This window comes from Zonotrichia albicollis, chromosome 12 (genome assembly GCF_047830755.1).
Source record: "Zonotrichia albicollis isolate bZonAlb1 chromosome 12, bZonAlb1.hap1, whole genome shotgun sequence".
In the NCBI taxonomy this organism is placed as follows: domain Eukaryota; kingdom Metazoa; phylum Chordata; class Aves; order Passeriformes; family Passerellidae; genus Zonotrichia; species Zonotrichia albicollis.
Genome location: NC_133830.1, coordinates 15,223,785 through 15,245,500, shown reverse-complemented (window position 1 = coordinate 15,245,500; position 21,716 = coordinate 15,223,785). Strand labels below are relative to the sequence as shown.

The window sequence follows — 21,716 nt, the reverse complement described above, 5'->3', positions numbered from 1 at the left end:
GTAAACGCATGTGAGCATTGAGCTGTATAAAATTGAGCACTATTTTATCATTTGAATCCGTACTTCACTTCCAATTAGCTTTCTCTCTGTGTTTATTTTGACTGACCTCTTCTTATTTGCATTAAAAGCTCATGAGTAATTTCCATTTCTGAGGACCTTTGCTGGTGTGCCCCTTGCTGTGGCCTTGCCAGGGTGATGCACTCACCGAGCTCCAGGCAGGAGCAGAGCCTGGCCAGGAGCTGCTGAGGAAATAACGGGGCTGCTCAGCAGAAAACACTCTGACTGAAGTGCAAGTTGTATTTGGTATTAAAGATCACCAGCCTGATGGTACATGAAATAGGGGAGGGATGAGAAGTGCTCTTTCTTCTAATCTTTCCCTTTGAAGTATTTGCGTGCCTAAAAATTATCATTTTGGAAAAAAAGCGTGTTTGAAAGCCAAAATGTACTAATGTGGTACTTTTCAAACCAAATTACTTGGTGTGCTTTTTGCAAAACATTGATGAAGTGTCTCTGACATAAGAGAGAATGCAATGGTTTTGAAAGACTCTGTTTCCTTTTTATCCTACAGGAATATTCTGGACGGATTCCCTGCTGCTGGCTCCTCATGCGGTGGCAGTCCTGGCTGAAGGAACCTTTATTCCCGTGGTGCTGGAGCCTTTGGTCAGTGCAGGTGGGGAATGATTGCCCAAACTGGCTCCTCCAGCTCCTGGGCATCCTCCTGCCCGTGCCCTGAGCTCACAGACGTGGCCAGGCCAGTGCTCCCCTGCCCTCCCTGGTGCCAGGAGCTGCTCCCTGCAGCTTCTCCTTTGTGTTATTCCCAGGCCCACAGAACAGACCTTGGTGTCACATTTAGAACGTTTGGATCCTTTCCACATAAACACTTCAAGAACCTGTGAAATAAAATTGCCTTGCATGTGTTCTGAACAAACCAAAAAAGGGATATGCTGAACAAAAAATGGGGGAGCTGGCCAGTGGCATGGCTGGGCATCAGCCAGGGGGTGGGATTGCATTGGGCACCACTTGTTTGGTGCATTCTTTTATCATTATTATTGGTTTTCCTTCCTTTTCTGACCTATTAAACTAGAAAACCATTTCACCTTTTTCCCAATTTTGTGTTTGGTTGCTGCCAGGTTAAACCACAACACTAATTGGTGCTGTTGCTGAAAAGGCTCCTTCTTAACAACCCTGAAAGTGGTGTGGGACAAAATGCAGACCAGAAAGTTTCTTCTGGAGAAAAGATCAAAAAGTCAAACTTTTTTTATGAAACTCATTATTTTTTCTTCTGTTTTTTCCATTTTTTATATGATTTCACAGCCTGCTAATACAGCAAAGTTGGCTGCTACATGTCACATCACGCCGGCACTTCCAATCAGCTCCCATGCTGTAATCCCAATAGTGTATTTCATTTTTATTTACTTTAAACCTTGTAGGCAGATGAACATTACTTTTTATTTTCAGCTCAGAAGAACTGTTGTACATTACCAAGAAATATTTTTATGCTGTGATTAATGCTGTTACTAGAAAGCAATGCTATTCCTGCCATGTCATGCAGTCAGGTCAAACAAGAAACATAAACAATTAAATTTAAAAAAACTGTTTCAAATTACCTCAATCTTAATCTGGGGGGATTGTTTTTTACCACTTTTATTTCAATATCTTTTCTTTTACAAGGAATTTGGAAAATTAACTGGGTTTTAATTCCAACCAGAAAGACACACTTTGGACTGAAATCAAATCTGGATAAACATGTCAGGAAAAGCTGAAACCTAAGCTCTGTGAGCCATCATAAAACTTTTTGCCGCAGCTTCTAATCAGGTGAGACTCCAACTAAAATTGATAAAAATCTTGCCTGTGGAGTTTTGGCCTTGAAAGTGAGCTGTAAACTAAAAAATTAAGAAAAAAATATCAGGTAATCAACGCCAGAAAAACCCCAAGAAAATATTAATGATGTAGGACAGTTCATGTCTTAAGAGCTAATACAATGTTGAAGGGAATAAAAACTTCAATAGCATAATTTTACAGGAGTAGATGTTGAAATTCTGATGTTTTAGGGAATCAAGAAAATAACACTGTGGCATGAAGTGTTCAACCCACAGGGATATGTTTTTTAGGGATACTTTCAAGGATCAGTTGATGAGTTTCCACATTCTGGTGTCCTTTTAAAAGAGCTGCATGATCAGGGCGAAGTGTTTTGGGAACTGATGCAAGCCAAGCTATACTGCACCATAAATTACAATCAGTGGTAATATTTGCTTAGGATATTTATCTAATATTACATCCTGCAGCCCAGTATTCTCCTCTGTGCAAAAATACCCACTGTTCATTGATCAAGGAGTTCTTTGTGTCTTTTGCATCTTCTAAAGAAAGTTGTTTTAGGAATGTTTTGAAATCTGTCCATCATGTAGAGATGAGCTTCATGTGCAACCACTTGTTTCAACTACACCTATCAAAAAAGAGTTAAACCCTCCTTACCTGCTCTGGGACAGAAATGCTCTTCTAGAGTAGTTAATTCCAACAAGTGTCAACTGACAAATGATCTCATGAATCAGAGGGATCTATGGAGACATCAGTGTGGAAATTGCAAGAGGATTTATCAGTGATAAAAGTCTTCTTATTGTGCAATTCAGAGCTCCCCCTGGGAGTCTGGGAGGAGTTTAGGACTTGTGGAGTTAAACCCTCTGCTCTTCCCTTGCCCCCATGACTCACAGCAAGGCTCAGCCTCATCTCCCCAAGGCAGGGCTGCTCCAAAACACTTCAGGGTGACTTGGGAAAAAAGAAGCCCAGTGAACTCCATTTTCAAACCACTGGAGGAAATTGGTCAATGCAGACTGCATCCCAAATGATTGTTTGTCTAATTTAAGTCTGAATTAAGGAAAGCATAGGTAAAGGTAAGTTATTAAAAAACAAGGAAGATAAAGCAAAAGGCAAAATATGCATCTGCAAAAGCTATTCCACTTGTGTGTATAAATCAGGAGACTGTGTGCTCAAGTGGAGAATTAGGCTGAGTTGCCTGCTGTCATGCATCTAAATTAAGCAGGATTCTAATAGCTTTTTTTAAATCTGGCCCTAAGTGTGTTTGGGTTTTTTTTGGTTTTTTTTTTTTTTCTTTTTTTTTTCTCCCAGGGAAGAGCTCACCTAATCAAAATAGTGCTTAGGAAGGAAGAGCAATTCAATACTGAACTTGAGTGAGGAGCTCTAGCTCTGATAAAGACTGCACTGCCCAGGGAAGATTTGTTGCTGTTGGTAAAAGCCTGAAGCCTCTTTGCAGCCAAGCTGGGAGCCGAGAGGAACCATCCCAAGTGCTAATGGGATGTGTGGTGTTTCTGTCCTTGGGACAGCTGCTGATGGAGGGGCTGCTCTCAGTTGTTGTGCTCTCTGCCTTCCCTTGTGTAGCTGTGCAGAGGTTTTGGTCCAGGTGAGCCCCTGGCTGCCAGCTCAGCAGTGCTCAGGCACAGGATCTCTCCCTGTCAATGCCTCACTGCTACACGGGGTTCTGTAGAATTCCTCTCCTTTGATCTTTTGAACCTTGTTCTAAAAGAGGCGGCAGAAATTTCCTAGAAAGTTTTGACCTAATTTCTTGTCCTGTGAAAAGAAAGGCTGGTGTTGAATCAGCTGCTTGGAGGCAGGGAAGGGAAGGGAAAAGCCTTTCCCCATCCCTGGAGCAGGAGGTCGTGCTCCAAGCACAGCTCTGGGGCTCGGCTCTCTCATCTGCCCCTTTCCAGCAGTGCTTCTCTACCTCAACACATCATTTTGCCTCTTTGTCAAAACATCTTTCTCTAAACATGGGCTTTCTGTGTGAGTTGGACACACAGAGCATGGGCAAAGTATTTTTGGTACAATGCACCAGAGCCGTTTGCCTGTTATTGTTGTACCCTACAGACAGCTGAAAATCAGAGGGAGCACTGCACTTGTCCTGCAGAGATCAATTGCTAGCAGGGACTTTAAAAGTGAATTCAGTCTAATTGCTACATTTTTGAGCTTTACAGAATGGCTAATTTCACTTGACTATTGGGAAGTGAGGTTAGAGTTTTTAGTTCTGCAATTAGGAGACCTGTCTGCACTGTCTCTGGGAAGGATCTGGCTAAAAAGCAAGTCTGAAATTCTACCTGTATTCTCTTTGCCTACCCTTTTTTGTTCCTAGAATTTACTGTCTGTCTGCTGCAGCTGAAGAGGCAGAGGATGAAGGGAAGGCAGAGGTGCTGAGCCCATGCTGTCTGTGTGTTTGTGAGTGCCCCTGGGAGAGAAGCAGGAATCTGAAAGAGCTGCCCTGGACACTTTGGGTGGTGACTGAAGTGCTGGGCCAAGTGGGACATGGAGGGGAGGCAGAGAGTGGGTGGGAGGCAGTCCTGGGAGTCACTGCAACTCTCCTGGAGGCCATGGGTGTTTTAGAAAGGGATGCAAGGTGTCCAGGTGTTCCTGATTCTGAGCAAATCAGCTCCTGAGCAATCTCCTTTGATTTACCCTGCAGCTATGTCTTGGGCTGAACTAATCTACTGCCCAACTGTATTGTCTACAGCACAGAGCACCAGCTGGTAAATCAAACCATTATTTCAACTTGCTTTTATTATTTTTCCTCTTTATTCCTGCTGCCTTTCCCAATGAAGAGCTGGGAATCTGTGGCCAGGTAAACAGCCCTCTGCACCTCTGCTGTGGAATGATCTCTTGGAGCCTGCATGTGTGATCAGCATCTTCAGCCTTTCTCAGCCTCCTGTGTGGCTATACCTATTTATACCCTGTTAGCAGCTTTACAGCCTTCACATGAAGAGTTCAAGGCCTGCTAATCTTGCATCATTTGTAGTCCTGTCTAAATTCTGATCTTTACAGCCGCTGCTCTAGAAATGAAAAGATTAATCAAATGCCAGAAGATTACTAGAGCTTCAAACCAGTCAAAATCTGACTGGGAAAACATGTTAATCACTTCTCACTTAACCTGAGCACATACTGCACCCTGTATTTCTCCTCCTGCTCTTGTCACTGATGTTCTGTATAATGAGCACCTCTGGCTGACAGATGCAGAAGAAATTATAGTGCTTTTTGCCTTCTTTTTTTACCAGATATCTCTGTGTTGGTGCTCTAGATACTCTTCAGACATCCTGCTCCAGCCTACATACAGAAAAGGCAAGATCTCCACACCAAAATTCACAGGTAGAAATACAATTGCAGAGAATTATAGAACCATTTGTAGGGTTTACAAAGTATGGCAGAAAAGTAGTAAATAAGTCAGAGAGTAAGGATAAGCTACACTATTCAACAACTCATTTCTTGTATTTTAGTAATTTGAACATAAAGCTGTTTCAGCAATAAGCAAAATTTGTTTCAAGTGTTTTAGTATAAATGCATTTACTTTAACAGAAAAAAAAACTCCTTCACCTTTATTGCCATTTTGAGCATGTGAATAAAAAAAGCAGTACTTTTCAAATATCTGATTTTTTCAGCAGCACCCAGTGAATTAGTCCTGCTGCAGTTGACAGGATGGCTGCAAAACTGCCCAGATATAGTGCTGAACTCAGAGAAAATACTGGTAGGCCCTTTGGGCAGCAGAGTCACACCAGGGAAGGACAAAGAAACAGAAGTTTGAGGGGTTTTTGCTCTTCAGGAACTTGTGCATGTCCCAGAGTACCATAGAGCAGTCCATGCACAGTGCCTGACACTGATATCTGACTGTATCCCAATGTACACTCAATATACAGACGGATCCTCTCTTCTGAATTGTGTCTAAAGACACAATTGGCAGGAGGTTAAAGAGGAAAAGATATTTATTCTGCTGTTGTTTCCATCAGGTTAACTGCTGATACAATCAGTGTTGGTTTTTGTTTTCTTTTTCCTCTTTTAAATTTATAGAATGACTCCATTCCCCAGCAAACCTTGTTGATTTGGTCTGGAAAGAGAGAAGTTCCCTTCACAAGCTCAGGTGACTTTAATGGGCTTCATTTTCTTCTTCACTTTTTGAGTGATTTTATAATGGGAGTTGTTCCCTCTTGTGGTCCTTTAAGACTATTGATGTTTCACTGCTGGGGTCCAGAGGAGTGTCTATAACTGTGGCTGCAGCTCCTGTAAAACCTGCAGGTTCATACTATGTGGTGGCTGGACTTGGGAAAATACTCATTTTGTGATGGGTCTGTGTCTAACACCTCTGGATACAATGGTGCTCAAAAATACTTGGGCTTACCATTATTATAAATAATAGGAATTTCTGTGATTGTGTTATCCAAGTAAGTGCAAGGAGCAACATTAGAATGTAGAAGACAGAAAAGTGATGAACAGAAAACCATTTTATTATAATGAAAATAATTTCTTGTGCTGCTTTTTTCTACTGCAATAAGGGCAGGACTGTGTATGCATAAATCACAGCCTTATAAGTATAAAGTAAGGGTATGAAGAAAACCTAAAAGCAGACTTTTTGGAAAAGAGTCTGTAGGATGGGAAAAATATTCATTGACTTACAGGAAACAATAAAGTGTCCCAAAGAAAATATAGGATCCAATTGATTTTATGTGCCACCATTTGCAATCTATAAATACCCCCGTGGCAAACTCAGAAGATCTCAGTTTATTTGTGACTGGGAAATGGAGACCAAAAGCAGCCTCATATATAAATACAATGGATTTCACAGCCCCAGGATTTATTGTGTCTCCTTCAGCAACGGGGGTTGCACACTGAAACAAAGCTGAGCCATAATGGGAAAACTGTCCTGCTTGGGATTTATGAATTTATACAGGATATAGCCAGTTTTGCTGTGTGATTCAGCAGTAAATCACTGCCTGTGGGTGCCAGAGCTTGCCTCAAGTGGGAAGGTGCTCATGGAAGGACACAGCACAATTCCCAAGCAGTCCCTGGCACCAAAAGGGAATAAAGGGAAGAAGGGTGAGCAGAGAACCTGCCCCAAATCCAAAGTGCTCACTGAAGCACAGAGTAGCCAGCACTGGAAAGATAAAACTTCACAGATAATCTTTGGAGAATTTTTAAATTAGGTTATATTTTCTGTCAGGCTTGTATTTAACTTTGTTTGCCTCACCCTTTCCTCCCCTTTTGCTCACTGTCTGCCTGTGGGTAGATTAGGACAGGGCACAGCTCCATGCATGTTTTATTTACCTGGAAATTTAGGCTTCCATTGCTTTATCTCTGTGTTATGTGACATACAGTGTTTGATGATGTGCTGCAGCACCTGTGAATGGTTTTCCTTTTCATAATTGCAGCTGATGTATTCAGTTTTCTAAGGGGGGTGGAATGTGTGATGTAAAGAGAGGTTTCCATCCCCGATCTGACTGTGGCAGGGAGGTTCTGCTCTCATCCTTGCAGAGGATGTGCATGTTGAGAGACAAGTTTGTGAACAGCAGGCACAGTGCTGTGCTGAGGCTCAGATGGGATCAGATTGTGTATCAGACTTCAAATGGGGCATAATCAGACATTTCAGGCTGCTGCTCATGCTCCTGGAGGATTGGCCTGATTTTCAAATGTACCAGGCAATCAACTGCCCCTCACTGATTTCAGTGGGAAGTAGTCAGCCCTCGATGCATCAGAAAAATTGGGCTGGTTACCTAGAAACCTGCATATGGTTTTCAAATCTTTACTCTGGGGTTGTTTTGTTTTGGTAGTTTGTTTTAATTGCTGGAACTAGCCTCTGTTTTCCTCTCCTGCATATGCTTTTCATATGCTTTTGCCTACTCTGCAAATAGTGGCATTTTTGGCACACTCAGCTCTGGAAATGCAGTTGATTAATATATTTTATCTTTTCTAGATCTGTCTTGGAGAAGATGTAAAAGTTGCATCTAAGAGGAGTTAAGGAGTTTGGTTTTGGTAATCAAAAGATGGCTTGCCCTCTCCTCTGTTTCTCCACATTTTCCAGTTAATTTTGCTGAACTGGGAATCTTGCTTTGGGTCTCAGCTGACAGAGACCCTCTGCCACTGACACAATTTATAATCACTGATGTACACAGGTGACAATTCCTTCTCCCCTTTTGGTACAATAGGTCCTCTGCATGTTGTGATTCAGCCAAATACCTGCTCTCCCTCTCATCCCAGGCAAAATGACCTGCAGGAAGAAAGAGGAGAGGGCAGGAACAATGATCTGTGAGCAAAAGCAGAGTTTCAGCAGAGGAAGGAAAAAGTCTCAGCTCTGACAGTCACCATCCCATAGGTGAAGGGCTCTATGCCTCTTGTCCACTGCCTCCTCCTCCATAAGAGCAAGACAAAAGGGTGCAAATTTTGCAGCAAATGAAGTGTAACTTGGATATTAGGGATGTTTCTTGCTTGTTGTGGGTTGAGAGAGTGCAAAGTGCTGGAGCAAGGTTGTGGAGGTTTTGGAGGAGCAGTTGAACAGGCAGATTTTGGAACCACAGGATGTTGTTTGAGCCATTACAGACTGAGGGAAGTTCCATCCAGGGAACTGCAGATGAGGGAGGTCCATAGGGATGCAGCTCCCATGGGAGGATGTGTGGGTGGTCCTGAGCAGAGCAGAGGCTGAGAAGTGCAGCTCTGGAAGCAGCTCCCTAGAGGATGGGTGGCAAAAGGGGGGGACCATTCCCTTGCAGGTGTGACTGGAGCTGTGATGACTCTCACAGCCAGGTGCTGCTTTCCTTCCATCTGGCACTGGGCATGTCTTGCTCCTTTGTCTGACCTGTGTCAAATAATCCACAGGCTGGAAGGAGAGGGAGCACCCAGGGCTGCTTGTCCTGCCTCTGCAATGAGGGGTCTTTGCCTAATCTCATGAGTCCTTTCCCAGCTCTCAGCACAGAAGCACCATCCACCAAGGCAGCACAGTGCCAGTGAAACTTTGGAAAACAGCTGGAGCTTGCAGGTATTTTCAAACCAAAGATCCAAAGAGAACCCTTATTCCCACAGTAGCTTGGTACATGTTTTTGTAATCAAAACAGTGGAACAGGCTCACAAACAGCCCTTCCTAAGCGCTTTGTGAGGGTCAGAGGTCCGGTCCCTGTTCTCTCAGTCTTACAGCTCTCCTCAGCTCTTACCAGGGACTGGGGCAAAGAGTGGTTTTTAGGTAAAACTCCCTATTCCTTATTCCTGTAGCAGCTCCCTGTGCTGCCAGGCAGCAGCACGGGGCATGCCCAGGAGCAGAGCACAAAAGGTATCCCTGCCAGGTCCCATCTCCCCAGGGCACCTCAGCTGCTTCCAAACCTCTGTGCAGAGCCCTGAGCAGAGGTTTTGTGCAGCCATTGTGACAGTAATGCTGTGAGAGATGCTGCTGATACCAGTCTGAGACAGGAAACATGTAAGGAATTAGAAACAGACTCCCCTGAAAGAAGCAAGACAACAGGATATATTACAATATCAAAATGTGCTTGACAGGTGGAATTTATATATCACAGAGTGAAAGAAGCTGTTTGGTGAGTGATACATTTCATATTAAAATATATAAATCATTCACTTGGAGAAGAATTGGACTCTGTGGGCAAGCAGCTTAGTTGCTGCATCTGACATGCCGCCTGTTAAAACAGATATATTCATTTATGAATCTGATAATCATGACCTACTTTTTGTATTTATTCCATGGTAAAATTCAGAGTTAGATGCATCAGTCACAGCATCTGACAATATTCTGTGTCTGTTACTGGCTTGATTATGTTATTCCAGTGTTGCAGGATAGTTAATAGTCCCTAGTTAATCAGAATATCTATTGATTAATATATATTCCCATTAAGGTAAATATAAATCATAATAAATTAGATAATATAACCATAATAAACCTGCTGTATCCAGTATGTAACACACTAAATCAAAATTAGCAATTACTAATTGAAATTATATCCCCTAGTATAGCATTATATAAATCAAAGGCATTTCTCTAAAATCCATGCATCATTCAGAAGATTAATCCTCTGGCAACTGTAAATGTTTTTCTACTCCATTCATTTGGCTGAGCAGGGTAATGGTAATAGCCTTGAGGTTAAGTACACAGCACTGTGTTAGAGCTGGCTGTAGCCACAGGTGCCCCTCTTGCCCATCCCAATACACCCATGGCATGCCCAGGGCACTGCACCCACCACCAGCTTCCAGGGATGAGGGGAAATTGTCTCTGCAACATGCTTGGAAGGTTTCTACCCTGTGGAAGGATCCTTTTGGGACACAGGGCACAAAAACAAAGTGCTCACCTGGAAGAAACATGGAGGATTGGGTGATCCCAAACCCACCAGGATTTGCCTCCTCCTTATTTCCTGCTTGAAAGACTTGAGAGGGGTGTTTTGAATTTCATCTCCACCATCCCAGGGAGTGGAAGGGAGCACCAAGAGGAGCTGCTGTGCCCTGAGAGGGCAGGGCAGGCACTGAACAGCTCTGCATTGAGCCAACAGCCTGGCGTGGACAGGCCTGAGTGGGGGGTGCTGCCAGGGTCCCCAGACGGGATCTGGAGAGAAATACCCTTTATGAATGATTTTGGAGTGCATTTCTGTAGGGATCACCCCTGCCCTGTGAACAAGGGTCAGGAGAAGCTCCACCCTGCAGCCCAAGCAGTGGGGGAAACTCTGATGGCTCTGGGGTGAGCATGGGGTGAGGAGATGCAGGTGAGACAGCCTGAGCTCCCTTCACATGCAGCAGCCTCACAAAATGTCCTCACCACGCTCAGAAACCCGACTGGAGGTTACACAAACCTCTCCTGCTTACTTTGCATTTTCAAAGCAGAGATCTGGGCACCAGTCCAAGCCCATAATCCATGTGAGGGCATGTCACAACAAATAGGAAAGGGATAATTAGAATTTTATGAAGTGGCTCTCTATAATGCTACCTACTGTTTACTTACCAACAATTTTAAATTTAGCAACTGATGCAATTTTAATACCAATTTAAAAAAAAACCTCTAAGAAGCTCATGTTTGCTCATAGTTATGTGTGTTTTTAAAATAACCCCATTTCCCCAGTGGGACCAATGTGTGTGCACGTGTGTGTGTCTGCTCATAAAATGGTACTGAAAAGTATGAGAGCATAGGAATGTGGCTTAGCAGACAATAACTCTTGATTTCATTGTTTCAAGTCTTGTGTTTTTTCTAAAAGTCAAGGAAAGTCCAGTTCACTGCAGAGAACAGAAGAGAATGAGCCATTCCTGGGCTTTCAGCAGTGTGGGAGAAGATCTTCATAAGAGGTAAATCTAAGAGCAGCACGAGATGGAATGATTCCTTCATTGTGTTTGATCACAGCTGTGTAACTTAGCTAGAGTGGTTTTCTTTTACCCCAGGCAGGACACTATTTCAGTGGTATCTCACACCACTACATGGTGTCCAGAGACAGTAATTTGACATATTGTTTGGGAAAAAAACAGTGCTTTAGCAAGGCAGTACATTTTACATTATTGATTTGTTGTAGCTAATAGAGCTGCATGGATATCCTTATCCATGGGCAGATCTGAGAGTATTAATCTACTCACACAAAGATTTGTGTTAAAAGCCAACACAGAGAAAGGAGCTCAGCTCTGGAGCAATTTTTGATACCTGATCACCACTGAGGCTCCCAGTGCACAAACAGAGCCACAAGGCAGGGGCAGGGCAGCCTCTGGTGTGTCCTGCCAGGAAATCACCCCCTTCTTCCAGCCTTGACACAGCTGGACCTGGGCACTGCTCTCTGCTTCTGACAGCACTTGCAGGGCCTTGGTTTGAGGAGGAAGACAGGGAAATCCTGTGTCAGACAGAAGGGCTGTAAATCATGGGCTAAATTATCCCTGAGCATAACCGGGCAGGGATATGGAACAATTCAGCCTGTCTGATTCAGCTTCAGGGATTTAAATCCAGTTCTCCCACCTGTGAGACCACTGCCCTGCAAAGTGTTTGCCCTGCTCTCAGAAAAAATTTCTCTGTGCTTTCTCCCTCCCTTGGCAGGAGTGTGGACAGCTCTGCATCACCCGTGTGGGCATCTCTGGTGTGCCAGAGTTAAGGCTGGGTGGTTTAAAGAATTGAGCTAAAGGTAACCCCATCAGACATCATCAAGGTCCAGTCTGTTCATGTGAAAAGCCACACATTCAAACACTGGGTTATGTGCAGGATCTGACAGCATTGCTTCACAGTGCTCATGCTTAATATGTGTAATAGGTTCTCACTCTGTGGACAGGGTGAATGGTGAAATGGATTCAGGTCTTTTTATTTTCTTTTTAGCTTGTGATTATCTAGAGGGAAAAAACACTAATTACTGGAAGCTAATAGCTAGTGTGTTACTTATCCTCTTAATTAGTACCCTAATTATTAAGTGTGGTGATAACCACCAGTTAGAACATATTTGCTTTTTAAGACTTTGTTTATCTGTCTTCCCACTCCCTCTTTTTAATGACACTGATACCAGCAGAGTTGCTGGAAAGGGAATGCCAGTGATTTCCCCTTGGGAAGTGAGTCATTTTGAGTCTCCTGAACACTGTTATGATTTTCATTCTGTTGTAAAATGCTTTTCACCTTTGAACTGCTGGCTGGTGTTAGATTCTGATATTAAAGTGCTAACATTCAGAGCTGTGAGGATGAACTCAGGGCAGCAGGAAAGGTCACCCCAGCAGCACAGGAGCTCACTCAGCTTCAGCCCTGGGGGAGGCTGGAAGGAACAACACAATCCTCAGCTGCCCATCCCAAATTTCCTGGGGTGTTCAGTGAAGGATTGCCCATTGCACCTGTCTGAAGTCATGGTGTCAGGCTGGGATGGGGGTCCACTGACCATGTCCTGCTCTCCATCCTCTGGAGTGGGAGGATGGAATTTCTGGGTGCTGCCACCCCCTGTGTCTGCTCTGAGCCCAGCACCCACAGCCACAGCAGGTGTCTGTTCCAAGTTCATCCTTGCTCAAGTGAAATGCCAGGCAACTACGTGTGAACTCTTAATAAAAGAGTTGTTTAAGTAGAGAATTAAGTGCAAATATGTGCCAAAAATCCTGTATTGAGGTGATTGGTATAGATGGGCCACTGCCAGAAGTTGTAATAATACAGCATTTTTATGGAGTCTTATTAACTTTTTCCAGGGAGTGGCACATTGGAAGTGACTGAAGCCAGTGATTTAAGATGTGTGGCAGAAGGGAAGAAAGATCTCTTGATTACTGAACACAGTGTATGGCTGAGCATGGGCTGGAGGTGCTGCAGCACACCAGAAAGGTGCTCTCCTAGCTGTAAAATCCAATGGAAGGAGCAAGACATCCCTGCTCCTTCTGCCCTTGATTCTTGGCAGCTGGGATTACAGAGTGCTGAAGGGATGTGGATTAGCTGTGTTAGCTGTATGTGCAGGCACTGCTCCTGTGGCCTCATTAGCATTCACCACGCTCACACTGATTTGACATTGTTTCTGCCCCAAGGAGCCTGAAACCTAAAGGCAACACCCCATGACCATCTGAAATCTGAACATTTCAAGGAAAGCTCTGAAGGAAGGATTCATGAGACTGAGAGCCAATACATTTCTGTTGCCTTGTCAGAAGCAGGGAGCAGGCAAGGAACAAACAACTGGAGCGGAGGAGAAGAGCAGTGAGAGAGTCCCAATTGCTGTCGGCTTGATTCCAGCCCTGTCCCCCCTGACAGAGCCTTTGTAACGGCAGGCTTTGCTGATTTACACTGATCCAAGTGAGAACATCTTCCATGCTTTTATCCAGCATTGCACAGCTTTTATCCAGCATTGCACAGCTTTTATCCAGCTGTGCTGGAGTGGTTTAACCCCCTGCTCCTTTTGCCTTTACGGGTGCACAGGGAGGAACAAGCAGCAGCACAGCCAGGCAGGATGGGCAGGGAGCTGCTGCTGCTTCTCCATGCAGGGACACACTTGGAAGAGCTGCAGGGGTTCCTCTGTGCTCCTGCACACCACCTGAAGCTGGCCCCTGGTTTTTCTGAGCAGGGATGACCTTCCATGAAAGCAGCTTTTCCTTTGGGCTGTTCTGAGCTACCCCGAGCACTTGGTTTGTGCTGGGAAGTACAGGTTGTCCATCACATGGACATTTTCTTGTTCCCTTCTGATTTTTAGCTGTAAGCTCTGTTATTGGCAGTAGAAAATTTTGGTTTCCTTGAGAGACACTCAGCCTGGGCTGGGTGGGGATTTCTTAGTGGAAAAAACATGATCAGCACTTTCTGATTCCAATTCTTGGCAGTACTGCAGGAGACAACAGGCTTCAAAAGCAGCTCCCTTTTCTGGGCTGGTTTATAAATGTCTCTGTAGCTACACTCATAGCATAGCATGTTCTCTTTTTCCCCCTTTTTTTTTCAGCTTTCTTCTGGTGGAGCAGTGCTGCAGCAAGAGATAGAGAAGAAGAAAAGCTATTTGTCTTTAGGGTTTGCTCCTGCTGTCAGGGTCCCACCACTCAGAGGGGACCCAGCTCTCTGCGCACTGGTGTCACTTGAGGCTCACCAAGAGTCAGCAGAGTGTTTTGTAGGGTCACCACGTGTCCCAGTGCCAGGTAAATTCCATTTGTCCATCTTGCCTGGGAGGCTGGGCTGTCCTGGAGTCTCCCACACCTCTTTATTATGAATTCTTACAGACTTCTCCACTCCTGCCTGCAGCAGTTAAGCTTTGGCTTTCAAATCTGGTTTTTTGCATCCATGAAAGAGTTTCTGTGCAGTGATCAGAGGAGCTTTCAGCACAATTTATTTATTATCATGCTCTAATACAACACTTTCTTAAAACATTATGTACCCTGATAGGAAAATGTGTGATCACTTAAAATTGAAAGCTGCCTGTTGCTGTTAAAGCATTTTAAAAAATGTAATGATTACTGGCGTGGGGACTCACAGCACAGTGCTTTCTAATTTTGTGTTCATTTTATGCTTTTTTAGCACAAAAAATTATGTGCAACTGTAAGATGTTGGCTCACACAGAATTAGATGTGCTGAAGCTGCCACCTGATGTTTCCTGATGTTGCCACACTCCAGGCCTCTGTGTGACATCTGTCTCTGAGCCTTTCTTTTCACTGTCCTTATAAATGGGATCATTTATAGAATTCCAGGGATAGAGACCCCTTCCAGGTGTGATCTGCTCAGAGTTGCCTCAGGTTTCATAATTATTCACAATAATGGCCCATGGACAGGAGATAGTTGCTGTGTGGAAATGCCAGGAAAGTAATTTCTGGAGTTGTGCTGCTCTGTGCATTCAGCATTGCCTGGGAAGGAGCCTCTATTGGCACAATTCCCTTTCACAGGGCTCTTGCCCTTACTGGCCAATGGCAGAAGTGAGTTCACAGATATTCTGTACTTTGCACTGGGTTTCTTTCCCTCTGCACCTTGCGAGGTGAAAGGAAATAAAATCATAAAATTGTTCCAGCAGCAGGAGTCCAGTGAATGGGTAATTGTCACACAATGTAAAGGTGTTTGAAAGAGTGGAGGAAAAAATAATCTAAATGTTCTTCTTTTACTGGGCAAATGTATTATTATTTATGAATAATTTTTGCTGTTGAAGGGAAGTGTAAGATACAATCAGAGAGACCATAAAAATGAAATGTATAAAGTGTTATTTACATTATATTGGAGAAGAAAGAATCACTGGCAGGAAAATGCTGGTTTATTTAAACACAAAATCAGGTTATTCAGAATTGCGTTCTTAGATAACCTGCTGTAGCAAATGCAGTCCAGAATGCTTCCTGCAGTAGAAATATGAATCCTCGTGAGCACTGCTGAGACTTTAAGTTTTGTTTGTATCTCCACACCATGGTGGTGTCTGGGGTTGGGGCTGTATTCTGCTGTAGCAGGAGCTGAGCAAGCCCAGAGCTGAGTGAGAGTCTGAGTTTTCTGGAAGGTTTGCTGTCCCTACAAAGGGTGAGAGAAGCAGTGAGAGCACAGCAGCCAGCCCTGGACACTGGGGAGCATCCACAGCCCAACCCTGGGGCAGGAGCTGGCACTGCCCTTCCTGCTGTTCTTAAAGAATAGAGACATTTTTAACGAGGTTTGCTACTAATTGTCAGCATTCAAAGGTTCATCATTGCACCAAGGCATGAAATTGTCCCTGTAGATCCTCTCTGGCCTGCCAAGCTTGTGGAAGTGGGGTTGTGTTTGGGGTGTTTCCTGCTCTGTTTATCCATCCCTTCTGGTTACAGTGCTAGAAGCAAGATCTGGAGAGCTCCTTTGCATTTTGGAAGACAGAGATAGCACCAAAAGGAGAAAAACCCTCCATTTCTTAGTTCCCAAGATGCATTTGGAGACTGGTGTTGCTGGACTTTGTAGGCAAATGCCTCACCTGATTTGTAGGACGGGTGATCTGTAAAGAAAGATTTTTGCCTTTGCTGTTTCTGTCTGTCAGTAGTGGAACATGAACAGACACAAAATGTCATAACCTCAGATTTTTGCACTTCTATATTTTACCATAAAATTGACTGCTTTCTCAGATTGGAGAGATTGGACTGTGCTGAACAGATTAGGGGCAGCCCTTTACATCCATTAAAGAGATGAGCACTCAAAAAGGGGTTGTAGTGCTGGAAATTCTACCCACAAAAAGATAACTATGGCCTTGAAAAACATTTTCTCATCTCTTCCTGTTGACAGAAAACCAGCCCAAGCAATGTAAGCATATCAGATCGCTGCCAAGGGAAAAGCATTGCTTAAAATCAGCTCAAACCTGCTCTTTCCACTGGGAAAGGGAGCTCCTACAGAACAGCAGACTTTGGTGGGTGGTTTCTGCTTTTCATGACAAATGACAGCTCCCAAGGAAAGGAAAAAGCCTTGGATTGGAAGTTTGGGTTTTGATAAAGATGCTGAAGTTTTGGTGAGAGCTGGAGGAAGTTTTAAGTTCTGACACAGCAGGACAGAAGCACAAGGAGCAATCAAGGACTGTGCAGAATGAGGAACTGCTTTAGAAACGTCCAAAATACTTGTTTCCCTTGACAATCTGCTGCTTCCTCAATCTCTACATTGATGTGTTCAGGGGGAAATTCCAGCTGCTGCTCTGGGCTGCCTGCACCCCCCTGTGTATGTGTGTGTGAGTGTAACCATGCCTGGGAGAAGAATAAAAGGAAAAGCACTTTTGCTTTTCATTTTAAGAGCAGTTCCTCCTTCTGAATAGTGAAATAAAGGTGGTGGATGAAAGACAGTTCTGTGTCACAACCTCCTGAGCCACAGACAGGAGATGCTCAGACCCTCTGGATGCCCAATTTCCAATGTGAGGGTGAGTGTCACAGTCTGCAAATATCTTAAAGAAAGATCTGGAGAGATGAGGAATCCTGGATTTTATTCACTCAGGAAACAAGACTCCAAGGGGTCTGTATATAAGGCTGCCTATAATGAAAGATCTGCACAAAACAAATACAGCAGTACAACTCCTTTTTACCATTACAGCACCCCACACAGAACACAGACCTTGTGAATAATTGGCAAGGTGATATATCCCCAAATTTATGGTATTGCACAAAGTTTTTCACTGGGAGAGTAAACACAGGGATGTGTTATCTGTCAGGGGTGAGAGGGGACAGGCAGGCTCAGAAGCTGGAGGTCTGGAACAGCCCCTCATGTGAGCAATGTCTGCAGCCCAGGGAGAAAATGAAGCACTGCCAAGTGTTTAACAATCATTCATTTTATTCCAGCATTACTCAGGGCCTGTAACTCAGTGAAATATTGTTTGGAAAGCCAATTGTTCAAATGGGTGTGGATATAAAACCAAAGAAAAGGCTGCCCTTGGAGGCAAGGCCATAGTCCTTAGTTTCAGTTAGAAGAAAATAAATAGTAACCATTACTCTGCAGCCTTTTGAGAGCTTTTTGTGGTCTTAAGTCCATGAATGACTGTGGGGGGAATACAGAAGGAAAAGGTAACCTGCTTAAGATAAAAACAAGCTCTAAGTGGTTTCTCTTCTAATTTTGGCTCAAGACTCCTGCTGAGCCTAAAGTAAACACTGTGGTATTGGGAAAAAACCAAATAGGTTGTTTGGAGGGTTTTTTTGCCCTTGTTATTTTTTATTTTCTCTTTTTTAGATTTTTCTGGGAGCATCTGCTAGTCCCTAGCTATACGACCTATGAGCTGTGGGATTTCTTTTGCTTTTTTAAAGCTCATTCTTTCCAGAGTTTAAAAGGTTCTGGTTACTTCAGAGACAGAAGTCAGGCCTTGCTGTGTATTGTTCACAGAATGCATCCAGAACTCCTCAGGCTCAAAAGTTCCAGGACACCCCATAAAGTTCCTTGGAGGAGGTTGCTTGATGGCAGAATGCACAGGAATTTAAAGGAGAAAAGGTCTGGGTGATTTGTATGGTTTGAAAAATGGTGTTGGCTTACAACCTCTGGACTTAGTAATGAAAAAAGTCCTTTGAAAATCAAAACAGAACTTGGGAAATTCAATTTAAATCAGCCTGAGATGCCATGAATTGAGTCATCATTACTGAAATGTGAGTCACCTGTTTGTCAAACATGCAAAAATATCTGGTCTATGTTAAAGCAGGGATTAACCAACATCAGATCTGAAAAACTGGCAGGTCCTATCAATACTTCCAGGTAGCACAAGTGGAGATAAATACTTAAACTGAAACCTGAAAGGAGGAAGTTGAGGCTGCTCCTCATTTTCCCCATGGACCATTGCTTTACTGCATAACCCTTTTCACCACAATCAAGCTTTTCAAGTTTTCATTTTTTAACATTTAATCCACTTTGAAATTTTTCAAGATGGACTTCAAATTGAGTTTGGTTTTGGTATTCTGAGAGCAGCATGAGGAGTTCATATAATAATACTATTTGAAATTATTGCCAGCTTTTTTACTTTGGAGGCTTTTTCAAAAATTCCAAATCACTACTTAAAAGTGCAAATATTTACATTTATAGATGAAAATCTGGCTATAGTTTTTATTTTGCAGACCACATTTCAGAGCCAAGACATGAAAGAAATGGATTCCTGGGCTGTAGAGTCAGGTTGGTTTATTTCTTGCTAATAAATTTCTAACAGTGTGCATATTTACTGAGATCCTCAAAATTAGCCTTTCCTGGAAGGTTTGGAACATCAGCTGTCAGGCTGTGCTTTAGAAAGACAGTTGTGTGTTTTATTTACCCTCAGTCCAAGCAGATGCTGTGGGTGGGATCCCTGCCCATGGCAGAGGGATTGGAACTAGATGGTTTTTAAAACCCCTTCCAGTCCAAATCATTCTGTGATTCTGTTTTGAGCTCACAAAATGACAAACTTTTAATCTTTGTGATTATTTGTGGTCATATAGTTAATTTGTCACTATTTCTATCCAATTAAGTACAAACATATATGCTGAGTGGAATTATAGGGAGGTTCCTTTGTCTTTAATTTTTGGTAACAATGGTGTGTGTGTGATAGCTCAGATTGGAGAGTGAGTATTTAGATGAGTAAGCAAATCTGTCCTCTTCCTTTTTCTAAAATTTCCACCCATCTGACCATTTTTATCTTGGAGAAAATGGGAAGAAAGAGAAACTGTCCCCACTGAGCTTTAAAGGCTGCTGGTGAAATAACCAGTCCCACTGAGCAGAGAGTTCTGCTCAGTGAGTGGGTACATGCAAAGGTTATGAACTTATGAAAGGAAAAAGCAAAGTCTTAAATTGGATTGCTGGCAGCAGCTCCTCATGTTTCACTTAAGCCACTTCGTTAAAATGACTTTCCTTTTTGTTTGCCAGGAAAAACAAGATGCTTTGTTTAAGTTCATCACCTGTAATAGTTTATGCTCTGTTTTCTGTGGCCTGGGCTCTGGGATGAGAGCATTGCTGTCTGGAAGTTGCCATCCTGCTCCTGTTTGTGTGCAGAGCACCCTGCCCTGGGCGCAGACTCTCTCTGGGCTTCCCTTTGTGCCCCCTCTGTGCTTGGCTATCTCAGCAGCCTCAGCAGAAATGCTTTTTTATCCTTTGCTTCTCAGTGTTAGGCACAACTGAGGTGTTTTTCTCTTGGGTCATGGATGAGGTGAGACTGAAAGCACCATCATGGGCTGTGCTGACCATGCCAGGTGCCCTGGTGCCTGTAGAGGTGTAGGTGAGGGTTTTGCACCTTTCCCTTGGCTGCAGTGGACAAAATGCCCAGAGTTATCACCTGCATGGGCTCATGTGTCCACAGAACACAAATTTTCTGTGCCCTGTTTGTCCCCTGCCTGAGGCTGGCTGCTCACTGCCATGGTGGACCCCAGGCTCTTTGGGATGCTTTTTCACAAGGATTTACTCCACACCAGAACAAGATCCTTTCCTCATAGGCAGGTCAAACTCAGATGTTGCTAAAGATCTGGGACTTGTCCCACATTGTCACTAAATCATGGCTTTTCTGAGGAATAAAAGCTTTTTAAACTCTGCTCCTGGTTTCCTTGGCCACATCTGGTTTGGCCTGGGTGCAGCCATGCTGGAGGTGCTGCTGTGAGTTCCTGCAGGGCTGTTCCTGGGGAAGCAGGGCCAGAGGCACCTCTCTGATCCCAAGGAACCCTCAGACCACAAGGGGGATCCTGCTGTTATGCATTAATCTCATTTCAGAGCAAAATAATCGAGAGGACAGAGTATGACAAGGAATGAGGGAGGGTTAAAGAGCAACCCCTGTAAAAAGGGTATGAAAAACTTGAGGAAGGCACATCAAAGTGCTCTCTTGGGCTAAGAAGCAGTCCAGCCTCATCCAGAAACTGTAAATAATATTGCCCCCAGGGTTCTGCTGCTCAAGCAATAATACAATAAAATCCTTTCTGCAGACCAGGGGCTGGATTTGGATGCTGGTGTTATTGCAATTTCCAGAAAGTTTAAAGTTTAAGGACTGCAAAGACAGAGAACTCAGCAGTTTGGGTTCTCCTGGTGCCTGCCCTAAGCTCCCCAAACTCAGGAGCTGGGACTGGGGGCCAGAGCAGCCCCAAGCCCTCCCCAGCTTACACAGGCGCAGATCCTTTATATGAAAAACACAACAAAACAAAACCCTCCAAAGCAAAACAAGTAAAGCTGCTGCTTTAAGGGCTCTTTCTTCAGTTTTAGCATCCACTAAATGACTGAAATGGGCTTTGTAGGCAGACACATGAGGCACAGTGTGGGTGAGGATTAAGCAAGCCCAGTTTAATCCTACAAGGAGCAATCAAATGTGGAAACACCCTGTCCTTTCCCCCGGGGGACATTCAGTGAGCAGCAGTGTTCAGAGCAAGCTTTGTTGGTGGCTGGAGCCACCTCCTTGCTGGTTTCCTCATAGGGCAGGAGTTGATGCAACCCTGCCTATTAACTTTTTATTTTATGTTCTGTGTATTTTTATTATGAAAGGGAGTAGGGGAACCAGTGTGCTTGGCTAATCAGGTTTATTTATATCCAGCCCTGGTGTTGCCATTATGACTGGAACACGCACAGTAAGTAAACATCAAACACAGTAAGAAACTGGGATCTTTTGCCTTTTTTTGAGAAAAATACTGGGTATTTAAGGCAAGTCAGTAAGGGACATGGTGAGCAAGTTTTATTTTAGACATGTCACTCTGTGCTACCTGGAAATTGAAAACATCTGTTCCAGGTATCTTTGAGCATTTGCAAATTATTGTCACCTGAAAGCTTTGACCCAAGTTTCACACAGAAGGCAAAGTGAGTAACAGTAACTAAGTGAAAATGAAAAATTAATTGTCTTTTTCTCCCTGGAAAAGAGATCCATTCTGCTGGAGCTGGATAACACTTGCAAGCTACAGAGCTCCTTTTCATTAGAGAAATGAAAGGCTCATCATCCCTAGAGCTCTTAATTAGGCACCTTTTGCCATTCACAAAAATCTGGGTCTCTGCTGCCAAGTCCTATTTGTTTTAAAAAATGATTCGTTCTCATCAGCTCCTTTGTTGGGCAGCAGAAATGGATAAACCAAATGAGTGCAAAGCCTTTGGAAAGTGTCAGAAGTTTAACATGATCAGCGTGGCCACG

The 21,716-nt window shown here is 43.7% G+C and overlaps 2 long non-coding RNA genes across 2 annotated transcripts in view; both read left to right on the top strand.

Annotated features, from left to right (window-relative positions):
• The window catches only part of LOC102071003 (uncharacterized), a 68,082-nt gene extending 67,418 nt beyond the window's left edge, over nt 1–664 (top strand). Inside the window, exon 3 of the long non-coding RNA XR_012582295.1 lies at nt 569–664. This is a non-coding gene — a long non-coding RNA (uncharacterized LOC102071003). The remainder of the gene's footprint in view (nt 1–568) is intronic.
• A 4,067-nt stretch (nt 665–4,731) lies between these two features.
• Nucleotides 4,732–21,716, top strand: part of LOC113459078 (uncharacterized) — a 29,957-nt gene continuing 12,972 nt past the window's right edge. The window contains exons 1-4 of the long non-coding RNA XR_003379941.2: nt 4,732–5,145; nt 5,842–11,091; nt 14,160–14,349; nt 18,712–18,766. This is a non-coding gene — a long non-coding RNA (uncharacterized LOC113459078). The remainder of the gene's footprint in view (nt 5,146–5,841; nt 11,092–14,159; nt 14,350–18,711; nt 18,767–21,716) is intronic.